General features: G+C 41.7%; 1 long non-coding RNA gene across 2 annotated transcripts in view; it reads right to left on the bottom strand.

Moving 5' to 3' along the window:
- The window catches only part of LOC134336483 (uncharacterized), an 83,062-nt gene extending 70,617 nt beyond the window's left edge, over positions 1–12,445 (bottom strand). For both annotated transcript variants that reach the window (XR_010015799.1, XR_010015798.1), the window contains exon 1: positions 12,390–12,445. This is a non-coding gene — a long non-coding RNA (uncharacterized LOC134336483). The remainder of the gene's footprint in view (positions 1–12,389) is intronic.
- Between the last annotated feature and the right edge of the window lie 1,321 nt (positions 12,446–13,766).

Below are 13,766 nucleotides of genomic sequence, written 5' to 3' on the forward strand. Positions count from 1 at the left end.
CAGTGTCAAGTTGCTGTCAGTGACATCATCACTGAGAGGTAAGTCTGGTGACTGTAATGTATCCGTCTTGTTGGTTGCAATCGACTCGGGTGTGTTCTTTGGTTGAGCATCCAGTATCTGGTCCACATGACATCTCCACGTATGATCTCCAGCTTCCACTGTGCAATCTGTGGTCCAGTTCTTGTAGCTATCCTACCGGGTGTCTCATTGTCTTCTTGGGAATCACATGCTAGGACTTCCTGTCCAACCTTGAAGTTCCTTCCTGATTTGCTTGGCAACTGGCTGAACTGCTTATTCTGCACTTCCCTCCATAGATCTGGTTTCAGGAGGTCTATGCGAGATCTCAGATTTCTGTTCATGAACAACATTGCAGGTGTGTGATATGCCATTTCATGAACAGAGTTCTGATACACAAAAAGAAAGTTGTCCATTTTGTGCTGTAGAGAAATGTCCTCCTTGTCCATAGCTTTAATGGATTTCTTGAATGTTTGGATAAACCTTTCAGGTAACCCATTCATTGCTGCTTGAATGTCAGATGGCACTTTTCTTATGAACAGTCGGAATTCTTCTGACACGTATTGCAGTTTGTTGTCACTCAGAATTTGGTCAGGTAAGCTGTTTCTGGCGAAGACAGTCCTCAGAGCGGAAACAGTCTTTTCTGAGGTGGTTGACTTCATTGGTATGACCTCTAGCCACTTTGAATGAACATCCACAGCAATCGGAAACATGGAGTCCATGAATGGCCCAGCAAAGACTTTGCCATGGTGACAATGGCCACTCTCACGGGTGTAACAGTGCCCGGGGGGAGGGGGGGAGTGCATTTTGAACTTTTTAGCATTCTGAACGGCTTTCGGCCAAGTCTTCAATCTGTTTATCTATTCCCGGCCACCACAAGTAGTTCTGGGTGAGACTCTTCATCTTGACTGCACCCAGGTGTCCTTCATGCAGATTCTCTACACTCTAGTGTCCAGTTTAGAGGGAACCATGAAACGAGATCCACTCATCAGTGTTCTTTGACATGCTGATAGTTGCTCTTATCTTACTGAGAATTCTGGAAACATAGAGTTACCATGAGCTGTTTATCCTTGCATGGTGATGTCATAGAATTTTGACAATGTTGAGTCAATCCTTTTTTCTCTTAGTATTCCAGAATTTATTACTGGCAACTGGTCCACCAATGCGGTGGAAACACTTCAGCTAGGTTGACTCAGGCCTAGGGGGCCGGCATCGGGCACGATGACGAACTCTCCACTTTGCCCTCTCCCTCATCAGTGTGTTCAGTTCATCCACATTAACTGCGCCGCTGTCTTCTAGGAGCGTGTTGACCATAGTCTTGGGAGGGCGCCCAGGGTTCATTCTCCCGTGCTTGGGCTCCCATATGATGACTAGGCTGGCGGGTAGCTCGGGGTGGCATAGGCAGTGCCCCGCTAATTGTAGTCTTTTCACCTCAACTGTAGTGATGAGCATCAGTAGGTCATTATAGAGCTCGACATTCGTCATGTGCTGTTGCCAACTCACATCAAGAGCCTTCCGGAACATTCGTGTATAGCAACCATCTAGAGACTTTCGCATGGTCTTGGTGAGTGTCCACATCTCACATCCGTACGTGAGAATGAACTCTACGACTGCTATGAAAATCTTTTTTTTAAGACCTCTGGTCAGGTTCGACTTCCAGATTTCCTTCATGTCGTTCATAGTCCTCCACGCCAGCGCCTTCCGTATCTTTATGTCCTTCGCCGAACTCATCATTCTTGACCTGAGGTACTTGTAGTCAAAGACTTTCTTAATGGATTCATTCTTTACGGTCTTGAGAGTACCTTCATCGTAGTTAAATGCCATGTATTTTATCTTCTTAGCGTTTAGGTGAAGTCCAACTTTATTGCACTCAATTTCCACTTTTGCCAGTAGCTGCTGTGCTTTCTGCATCTGGTCAGAGAGCAGGACTATGTCATCTGCAAAATCGAGGTCTGTAAACGTAACTGGTCTGACCCTTTAGGTTCGTCCTGGTTTTATGGTAAAACCAAGCTTGTCATGATCTTTAGTAGTTTGACACAGAGCGTAATCAAGGACGATTATAAAGATGTAGGGTGCCAAAGTGTCTCCTTGCAGTACACCAGTTAGGAGCTCGAACTCTGCTGGGTCACAGTATGAAAACATTTCTTCTTCAGTTGCCAACAGTGGAAAACATGACAAGTCATCAGTGTTATTGTGTTGTTTGGTACCCTTGATCTCTATGTCATAAGAGTGGGCTCCTAGGAACAGTGCCCAACGTTGTAACCGGGTAGCAGCCATCACTGGAAATCCTTTCCTGGGACTGAAAATGGACACAGGGGGCTGGTGACCTGTCAGTAGCATAAACCTTTGTCCACAGAGGTGGTGGTGGAACTTCTTAAATGGCCATACCAGACTAAGTGCCTCAGTCGATCTGTGCTAGTTGCATTCTGCGTTCATCAGTGATCTTGAAGCAAATGCAATCGGACATTCAGATCCAATTTTCATAGTGTGTGACAAAATGGCACCAATGCCATCGCATGCCAGTCTGATGGGCAAGAGTGGGTCATAATAGGTGAGCAGTTCAATGGATGTTATTAGTCTCTTTTTTCCCTTGAATTCTCTTTCACATCTTTCTGACCATTCCCACTTTGTTCTTGTCTGCAACAGTGCAGACAATGGGTGCAGCACTGTCAATACTGGGGAGAAACTGGTGGTAGTAGTTTCCAAGGCCCAAGTATAACATGAGTTGTGATACATTTTCTGGTTTGGGTGCCTGTAGCTCTGTCTTCTCTTGTGACTGATGTAAGCCATGCTTGTCAATGATGTTTCCTCAATATTGAATTTCATTCTTGAAAAAAACACATTCCTCTCTCTTTGTGTGTGCAAACCATACTGATTCAGCCTGGTTAGCACTTTACCAAAGCTCTGGAGGTGCTCTTCATCATTCTTGCCAGTCACGATGATGTCATCAAGGTAACATTGTGTTCCTGGAACATCTTGGAGCATTTGGTCCATTGTTCTTTGCCAAACTGCTAGTGCTGGTGCGATTCCAAATATGAAATGATTATACTGGAACTTGTGAGTGTTGATTGTGAGGAACTTCCTGCTTGATTCTGCAATCCCCATTTGCAGGTCGGCTTGTGACAAGTCAATCTTTGAAATCCTCTCTCCACCTGCCAAAGATGCAAAGAAGTTCTCTATTTGTGGCAGAGGATACTGAACAGTACACAACACCGGTTTGATGCTCAATTTGAAATCCCCACATATGCGAAAGATTCCGACCTTCCCTTTCTTAATCACTGAGACTATGGGCGTGGCCCAATCGCAGCACTCAGCCTTGGAGAGAATTTCAGAATCTCCAAGCTCTGAAGTTCAGCATCAGCTTTAGGACGTAGTGCATAAGGCACTGGACATGCTTTATGGAATCCTGCTGTTGCTGCTTCATCCAGTTCAATTCTGGTATCCATGCCGTTGATTTCATTAATACTCTTCTCAAACACCTTCTCATTAGCACTAAGCAGCTGTGACAGTCTCTGGCTAGGGCTACCATTTGGCCTGCTGTTGCCTGTGAATGACACATTGATAGCTTTGACTATGTGCCAGTCTAGTTGAATTTTTCTCAACCATGCACATCCAAAAAGCGCTGGCCCTCCACTTTTCAATACAGAAAGATCTAACTGTTGTGCTTGGCCTCCATATGTCACATTCACTTTCAGTTTGCTTTTGGGAGACACTTTTTCACCGGTGTATGTCTTTAACATTACTGAGATCTTTTCTGAAGGTAGCTTAGAAAACAGTCTGTTGTAGTCAGTCTCTGAAATTTTAGACAAAGTTGACCCTGTATCCAACTCCATTTTCAGTTTTACATCAGACACCTCTACTGTGATCTATATGATTTTGTGATCTGCTTCAGTAATACTCTGTAATTGTAGGCATGGCAGCTCACCTTTGTCAGACACTGTGTTGTTTGATTGTTTCATGTTTTGTGTTTACAACTTTTCACTTGGTGTGGTTTTTCTCTCTGGTTGTGCTTTGTATCTGACTTGCACAGTCCCTCTGTGTGACCTTACCTGTGACATTTTCTGCAAACTTTTTCTTTGAACCAACAGTCATTTGCATCATAGGAGGATTTGCCACATCAAGAACATTTTTGGCTTTTTGTACCATTCAGTGACATTTTGTGTATTTCACATTCCAACCTCTTTTTCTGTAGTTCTGGGGCATCCGTTGCTGCAGTCTCTAACAATATTGCAATGGTCAAAGACTGTTCTAAGGTGAGGCCTCATTCTGCCAGTAGCTTCTTCTGAGTGCTTTGACTATGCATGCCACATACACAACTGTCCCATAATGCATCAGACAGTCCATCTCTAAAGTCACAGTACTTGGAAAGTGCACAGTTCTGCAATGTATTCAGAAATGCTTTCATCCTTTGACTGGTTCCTTTTGTAAAATCTGAATATCTCAGCTATTACCAGCAATTTAGGACTCAAGTGATTTTGCAAAATTGTAACAATTTAGTCAAATACCTTGCTTACCGGTTTTCAGGAGTTACAAGTTTGTGTCAGAGACTGTACGTTCTAGCACCCTAAGAAGAGTGAGAGCTTTCTTTTCCTCATCCCCATTGTTTGAGTTACACTGCAATTCAACCTTCTCAATATAGGACTACCAGCCTTCATTAAAACTATTAAATTTGGTAACTTTCCCAGCTAAATCCATCATCACATTATTTTCCTTTTAACTTTTATAGGTGTGTGTCTTTCACTGTGTATTATGCAGTTACTCATGTGTCCCTTTGTTAGCGTCCATGACAGCCTACTCCGTACTGTTTAACTCTTTCCTCTCACTGTTTATACTTACTTTATACTTTATTTTATACTTTATTGTCGCCAGACAATTGATACTAGAACATACAATCATCACAGCGATATTTGATTCTGCGCTTCCTGCTCCCTGGATTACAAATATTAAATATTAAAAATATTAAAAATAGTAAAAATTAGTAAATATTAAAAATTTAAATTATAAATCATAAATAGAAAATACAAAAATGGAAAGTAAAGTAGTGCAAAAAAACCGAGAGGCAGGTTCGGATATTTGGAGGGTATGGCCCAGATCCAGGTCAGGATCCGTTCAGTAGCCTTATCACAATTGGAAAGAAGCTGTTCCCAAATCTGGCTGTATGAGTCTTCAAGCTCCTGAGCCTTCTCCCAGAGGGAGGAGGGATGAAAAGTGTGTTGGCTGGGTGGGTCGTGTCCTTGATTATCCTGGCAGCACTGCTCCGACAGTGTTCGGTGTAAAGTGAGTCCAAAGATGGAAGATTGGTTTGTGTGATGTGCTGCACCATGTTCATGATCTTCTACAGCTTCTTTCGATCTTGGACAGGACAACTTCCATACCAGGTTGTGATGCACCCTAGAAGAATGCTTTCTACCGTGCATCTATAAAAATTAGTGAGGGTTTTAGGGGACAGGCCAAATTTGTTTAGTTTCCTCATGAAGTAAAGGTGCTGGTGGGCCTTCCTGGCAGTTTCATCCTGAAATCATCCTGTAACTGTCAGTGTAGTTGGTGATATTCTCTGAAATTCAGCTTCGTACTCATCGCCAATTTGTTGAGACTTTGCAGCTACTTATCAATTAAATAAAAGCACGCATACGGGAGATGGCTTTAACTGGTGTATTCACAATGCAGCAAGAGCAAGAGAGAGCGAGAACAATGTGCATACATAGACAACAGAACAAATCGCATGCATAGACAGCAGTTCATATGTAATTCTAAGGGGAGACACTGCTCTAAAAGAAATAGATCTGTACATTACAGAGAGAGTGATTGTGCCCATGATAGAGCTAGCTGAGACTACAGTCCTCTGCAAACTTTATCACAACTACTCAGACATAACTACCGTTGGCAGAATTTCAGATGGTGATCAGGAGGTGTACAGGAGCAAGATACATCAGAGGTGTCGAGGCCACAATTTGGTACTGAACATCAGTAATACCAAGCAATTGAATGTGGGCTTCAGGAAAGAGAGATCAAGGGAATGCACACCAGTCCTCATCAAGTAATCAGAAGTGGAAAGGGGATCTATCCTAGGACCAAAGTATTGATGCAATTACAAAGAAGACATGACTGCTGTTATATTTCATTGGGAGATTGGGGAGAATTGGTTTGTCACCAAAGACACACTGCAAATTTCCACAGATATACTGCAGGAAGTATTTTAACTGGTTGCATCTCACCTAATATGGAGGAGCCACTGCACAACATCAGAAAAAGCTGCAGAAAGTTGTAAACCCAGTCAGCTCCATCATGGGCACTGGCATCCTCAGCATTGAGGACACCTTCAAAAGGCAATGCCTCAGAAAGATGGCATTCATCATTAAGGACCCCCCTCACACAGGACGTGCCCTCTTCTTATTGCTACCATCAAGAAGGAGGTACAAGAGTCTGAAGACACACTCAACGTGTCAGGAACAGCTTCTGCCCCTTTGCCATTAGATTTTTGAACACTACCTCACTATTTTTTTCATCTCATTTTTGCCCTACTTGTTTAATTATTTTTTATATATACTTCTCATTGTGAATAATAAACATGAGAAATTCTGCAGTTGCTAGAAACCTAAAGCAATGCACACTAAATACTGGAAGAACTCAGCAGGTCAGACAGAATCTATGGAAATGAATAAACAGTCGACGGTTTGGGCCAAGACCCTTCTGCAGGACTGGCTCTCCACCAGAAATGTCAACTGCTTATTCATTTCCCCTGATGCTGCCTGACCTGCTGAGTTCCTCCACCATTTCATCTGTGTTTCACTGTAATTTATAGTTTTTATTACTATATATTACAATGTACTGCCACCACAAAACAACAAAATTCACGACATATGCCAGTGATATTGAACTTGATTCTGATGTTGATCCTGCATATTGGAGTCTACGTACCAAGCTGAGGCGAAACTGGTCAGAATACTCTCCATGGTACATCCGTAGAAATCTGCAAGAGTGACTTACCAAATCTCCCCAAACTCCTGACGAAGTGAAACAACTGGTGTGCCTCCTTTGTGATTGTGTCAGTATATTGGGATTGAGATAGATATGCCAAGTTGTTGACACCCAAAACCTTGAAGGTGTTCCCCGTTTCCATTGCTGATCCGCCCAAAGAGGAATGGTGTGTGTTCTCCTGACTTCCCCTTCCTGAAGTCACAATCAGTTCCTTGGTCTTGCTTACACTGAGTGCAAGGTTCCTGTTGCAATACCACTCAACCAGTCAATCCATTGCACTCCTGTAATACTACTCATGACCATCTGAGATTCTGCCAATGACAGTGGTGTGATCCATCAACTTATAGATAGGATTTGAGCTGTGCCTAGCCATACAATCATGAGTGTGGAGAGAGTAGATCAGTGGGCTAAGCACACAGCCTTGAGATGCAACTAAATTGATTGTCAGCGAGCAGGAGATCTTTTTATTCATCCACACCGACTGCCGTCTCCCAAGGAGGAAGTGGAGGATCCATTTGCAAAAGGAGATACAGAGCCCCAGGTTTTGAAACTTTTGATTAGTAATGAGAGGATGATGCTGTTGAACACTGAGCTGTAATCGATAAACCACAGCCCGTTGTTTGTTTTGCTGTTGACCAGGTACTCGAAAGCAGAGCAGAGAATGAATTAGATTGTGGCCTCTGTAGACCTGTTGACGCAGGAGGTGAAATGCAACCTGTCCAAATCCTTCCTCAGCTAGGAGTTCAGTCTAGTCATGAGCAACCTATCAAAGCACTTCATCACAGTAGCAGCTAACCTGGCTCTTCTCAGACTCTGGTAAGATGGTTGCCTTTTTGAAGCAAGTGGGAACTTCTAAATGAAGCAACGAGAGGTCGAAGATGTCCTTGAGCACTCCAGCCAGTGGTTGGTACAGGTTTTCCGTACCCTGCCAGATACACCGTCAGACCTGAGGCCTCGCCAGTGTTCACATTCTTGAGGAATGTTCTAATATCGGTCTCTGAGACAGGCACAATGGGGTCACCAGACATTATGTTATTTTCTCTTTCAAAGCATGTATGAAAGGTTTTGATGGAAGTCTGAAGCAGGAAGAGTCACAAACGCAAAACATTGACTGTTTCTGCTTCCACGGATGTTGCCTGACTTTCTGAGGGTATCTAGCATTAACTGTTTTAGTTTCAAAATTATGAACTGCTGCAACAGAGTGAAGAAAGAAGACAATATTTCTGAGAGTAGAAGATTCACTGAGCAGAGAACAAGGCCTTAGTATAAGCAGCAAATGAACCAAAGAAACTTGAAGACAAACAGGGTCACCAGCTCCTATTGTGGTAAAAATATAAAACAGTTAACCCCTGCTCATTGTACCAAAGACCTTTTATTCTTTTGAACAACCAAATGTACTTTATTTAAATTTTAGACAGTAGTCAACAAACCATTTAAGAAACTAAAAATAGAAGATGTACTGAGCTATGTGCAAACCAAAAATTAAAATATTCATATATCTTTATTTATGTCTCTTTCATCTTGATAGAGGGAGAGAAGGAGAGAAAGTGGGGGGGGGGGGAGGAATGAGGAAGAAGAAGAAGGAAGAGGGAAGGGGAGGGAACGGAGGACTGGGAAAGGGGGAAGGGGAGGAGGGTAGGAAGGGGGAGAGAGAGGTAGAAGGGGAAGGGGAGGAGGAGGGAGTTGAAGTGGGGAGGAGGGAGGGAGAGAGAGAGAGGGACTATAACCACTACAGTACTTTGGGATAAATAGTTACAAAAATTCACCATTTGCTGCGTGAGAATAAAAATCTAGTCCTGTGAGAGAGAATTAAAGCAAAAGTTTGCTGTTGGAGAATAGGCAGAGATAGTCTAAAAGTGGTAATCCAATTTATATTTTATATACATTTTACAGTGTACTCTTAGTTACTAGGGTACAACTAAATCTAATACATTTTGACATAATTATGACTGCCTGAAGTTGTGTCACAAGTGGTAGAGCGTAAAGAAGTATTTAAACCTAATGTTAACTTAGGTAGACGGTTCCCAGAAAAATGACTCTACAAGGAATGTTCAGAAATATATTATATATCGATGATGTGGCAAGATTAAGACTCATAGGACTCTCTCCTTAATTTCATTTTGGAGGCTTTCACAGTTCACCGTTGCATCACATGGAGCTTGGATCCAAGTCAAGGTCAAGTCCACCATTGCCTGAAGGGAATTCAAGTTTTACCAACCAGGCAGTCCTAACACAAAACAGAATGTATTTTGCAACAAGCATGGTGCAAATTCAAATAGCTTTATTGTGACAATCCCCAATTTGTCTAATTAACTTGGGTTTACTTAAATCTTTGAGGTGTTGCCTATACTTTGGCTTTGTTCCTCCCCTGAAAAATATTTCCAGAGTTCCGATGACTACTCTCTTGCTTGTTTAATCTGATGAAACCTTATTTATATTTCAGTCTTTTTCATTTCCTAATGTGATAAGCTCCATATATCAGTAAATCACTAAAATTAATTTCAAAGGCTGCACCATGATATATCTAACCTGAAAATGTTATTATTTTGTTTTTTTTAATATTCTCTGTTCTAAACTTTAAAAGATTGTGACTGGGCTAGAGTTCTAATGCCATGTGTTTATGTAAATTCCAATAGCAACTGGCATTATAATCAAACCAATCAACTGAGACTAATAAGCCAGAAGCAGATGTTGTATCGGTTAATATGCAGTGATGTTTGTTAGAATATTTCGTGTGCATTAGATGATATTTGCACCTGCATTATTTCCAGAGTTAATTAAATATGAATATCAATGAGTTAGGGTTCTAATTTAAGCCTGCAGTGCAGAGTGCCAGTAGAAGAGAAATCCTTGAGTACCTTGGGAAGAATTTTGAAATTGATCACTCACATAAATTTCTGCCTTAGAAGAGTTCATTCAACGAAAAATAGTTTTGACAATGATGTAAAGATGCTAATAAACAAATCGATATCACCATTTGCAGAGAAGTCTCCTTATTAATGAAATCTGCATTATATTCTATTTTAAAGCAACAAAGCTGTAAAATTTGACTCCATCGTGTTAACGGTTTGGGTGGGGTGAGGATACAAGTGCCAAATTGGATCCATTATGGCAAACTTATGGCAAACAATTGACGGGTATGCATTTCCAGGCTGAGCTGTTATGGCTGACATGCCTGCTTGGTTGCCAGCATATCAGAATCAGAATCAGGTTTAATATCACTGGCATATGCCATGAAATTTGTTGTCTTTTTGGCAGCAGTACAATGATACAATGGAATACATAATAATAAGAAAAACATGATTTACAGTAAATATATTTATTATTCGATAGATAGATAGATAGATATACTTTATTAATCCCGAGGGAAATTTGGTTTTGTTACAGCCGCACCAACCAAGAGTAGAGCGTAAATATAGCAATACAAAAAAAAACCCCAACAATCAAACACCAAAATGCAAACTATGCCAGATGGAAAATAAGTCCAGGACCAGTCTATTGGCTCAGGGTGTCTGACCCTCCACGGGAGGAGCTGCACGTTCGATGGCCACAGGCAGGAACGACCTCCCGTGCCGCCAAGTGTTGTATCACGGTGGAATGTAGCCGAAGTCCAACAGTAAAAAGTTCAATATCCAGTCTGCAAACACGTTCCTCGATCGTAATATACCCCGGATTGCACCATCCATTGTTAGCCAGAACAGTAAGCACCCAATTCCTTTACGCTTACCGCTCTCAGTGCACTTCCGGTCAGCCGGAACGGTATTGCCCACCGACCTCCTCTTCTCCAAAAGACTGTGTTGTCTCGACCCAGTCCTCTTTGCTCGGCTTTGTGATCCCCCTCTGTGTGTTTTCCTCCAGATTTCAGCAGGGGTAACCACCGCTCTGTTCGCTAAGCCAGCTGGTCTTTGCTGGTCTGTGGAATACACAATGCGACCTTGCTTCTGTCCCGCATGACGGGATGTAACCATTTCCAGCGCTAAAGAAAACCCAAATAAAACTCTCTCTACCAGCATGTTAGAGAGGGTGCAGCTTCGACATGTTACCGTGAGGAAAAAAAAATACAAAAAATAAGGTAAATTAAAAAGTAAGAAGAAGAAGATAAGAATAGATCGGAACGGCTGTACCAGGCTGCGTGCACGACCGGCACATGCACACTAACACTACAATTTAAATAGTTAAATTAAATAAGTAGTGCAACAATAAAAATAAAAAATTGGTGAGGTAGTGTTCATGGGTTCAATGTCCACTCAGAAATCAGATGGCAGAGGAGAAAACGCTGATCCTGAATCATTGAGTGTGTACCTTCAGGTTTCTGTACCTCTTTCCTGATGGTAGCAGTGGAAATAGGGCATGTCCTGGGTGATCGGGGTCCTTAGTAACAGATGTCACTTTTTTGAGGCCTCGCTCTTTGAAGATGTCCTGGATACTACAGAGGCTAGTCCCCATGATGGAGCTGACTGAGTTTACAAGTCTCTGCAGCTTAATATAATCCTGTGCAGTGACCCCCGCCGATACCAGATGGTGATACGACCAGTTAGAACGGTCTCCACGGTACATCTGTAGAAATCTGCCAGTGTCTTTGGTCTCATACCAAATCTCCTCAAACTCCTAATGAAACATATCTGCAGTCGTGCCTTCTTTGCCGCTGCATTGATATGTTGGGCCCAGAATAGATCATCTGAGATTTTGGCACCCAGAGATTTAAAATTGCTCACACTTTCCACTTTTGCTCACTCAATGAGAACTGGTGTGTGATCCCTCTTTGTTTTCATATGTATGTACATAGTATTAATAATTATCTGAAGAATGAAGACTGGGCATTTTTTAAACTTAATAATTATCTATTGTTGATTAGAAACTAACACATCTCAATGAGACCTCAATTAGTAACAAGAAGGATCACTCCTTCCTGGTCCCCTCTTCCTTCCTGTTCTCCTATGGTCCACTCTTCTCTTCTATGAAATTCCTTCCTCTCCAGCCCTTTACCTTTTCCACCCACTTGGCTTCATCTATCACCTTGTAGTTATCCCCCTTCCCCTCCTCCCATCTTTTTTATTCTGGCATCTTCCCCTTTCCCTTTCAGTCCTGAAGAAGGATTTCAGCCCAAAATGTCGACTGTTTATTCATTCTGATACATGCTGCCTGACCTGCTGAGTTCCTTCAGCATTCTGAGTGCGTTGCTCAGGGTCACCCAGTGCTGTTTTCTAAGTGATCAGCAACTGTTTTCAGTGCTGGTGAATGTCTACCACTTGTTCTCGTCATTGTGCATGGATTATATGCTTGTAATAGATGATGAATGCTGGTGTGATCATAGAGGGTGGTGTGCTGGTCACTTAAGGATCGTATCTTGACCTCAAGCTTCTACACAGGTGAATTGGTTAAATTAGTAGACTTACATTGGAATGCAGCATGCCTGTGGAAATGAGGAGAGGCTGTATGGAGCAGGATAAGCTATTGGAGAAGGAAGAGGAGAGGAGAAGGGATCATTGCAAAAAGCCACATCTACTAAAATTATTCAAGAATTAATTCTTCTCCCCAGGCCTCAGTAAAGTGTATCATTCACAACTATGCTACCAATTAGTACAAACTCAATTCCCAATGGCTGTTCCCAATTAATTCCCAATTCCGTTTCTTCCCACTGTTGCCAACAGTGCCCATGTCTACTTAACTACTCTGCCAAAAATATATTTTTAAAAATTACAAACCAAATTAAGAGATCAGATCTGGCCAAGTTTCATGCACAATTCAAGTAATCACCATTGTGTATTTCCTTGAGACCTATTATTCTCCTGCTGCTCTTTATGTGCCAAAGGAGTTGGGAAACACAAAATGAGAGCAACTTGAGTTTGCCATATGCTTTTAATTTCACTGGTTTCACATTAGTTATAAAAATTGTTGTAAAATGTTGATGTAGAAACTTAATAATTAATAAACAAAAGCAAAGCAGGAGCAAACAAGGGTTGTTAGGTTGTTGGTGGGGGTGGGGGGGGGTGGATATAGCGTTTGGCAGGGACCTGGCTTTGATCTGGACATCAGCTGTGAGCAAAGGAAAATAAGGACACTCTGCCCAAGGTCCTCTGTTTTCCTTCAACTTTCCACAGGATATTGAGTGGTGGGTTAATTGATTACTATAGACTGCTCCTAAAGTTGGTGAATTGGGTGGGAGAAGGTAGGAATGTTGTTGGATCTTCAAGCGAGAAAATGACTTCTTATAGGATTGGTGTTGGAGTGTAAATGATAATATAGACTCTGTTAATCAAGCAGCCTCTTTCTGTGGTCTTTGATTCTTTGAAAAGACCAGCTCAGCCCATGTTCTCAGTACTCCTAAAGTTATATTCCAAATTTTCTTCGACGGGAAATACTGTTCAGCTTATCAAGTTGCTCAAAATATATCTGATAAGGTCCAATGCAATCACTCTAGTGGGCATTCATCCTAAGGGAAAATACTTCACCAAGATTTTAAAATAGTAAGTGCAGATTAGCAGAGTTATAGTTTATTGTGATGAGGACAATACTTGGCCAGATCACTGTCAACAAATTTGTAAAGCTTTAGTTAATTTACACTAATAACTTGGTTTTAAACTAAACTAATCAGGTGCAATAAGCATTAGAATCTGTTGGAAACTAAGAATTAACTGTTCAGTAATGCAAAATCATAGAACAGTTTCAGGCGAATTTCATGACATGCAAATAGAAATAAAAAAATGAGATTCAGAATCCAAATGAGAATCAGAATCAGGTTCAATATCATTGTCATATATCATAAAATTTGT

The sequence above is a fragment of the Mobula hypostoma genome, chromosome 22, assembly GCF_963921235.1.
Source record: "Mobula hypostoma chromosome 22, sMobHyp1.1, whole genome shotgun sequence".
Classification (NCBI taxonomy): Eukaryota; Metazoa; Chordata; class Chondrichthyes; order Myliobatiformes; family Myliobatidae; genus Mobula; species Mobula hypostoma.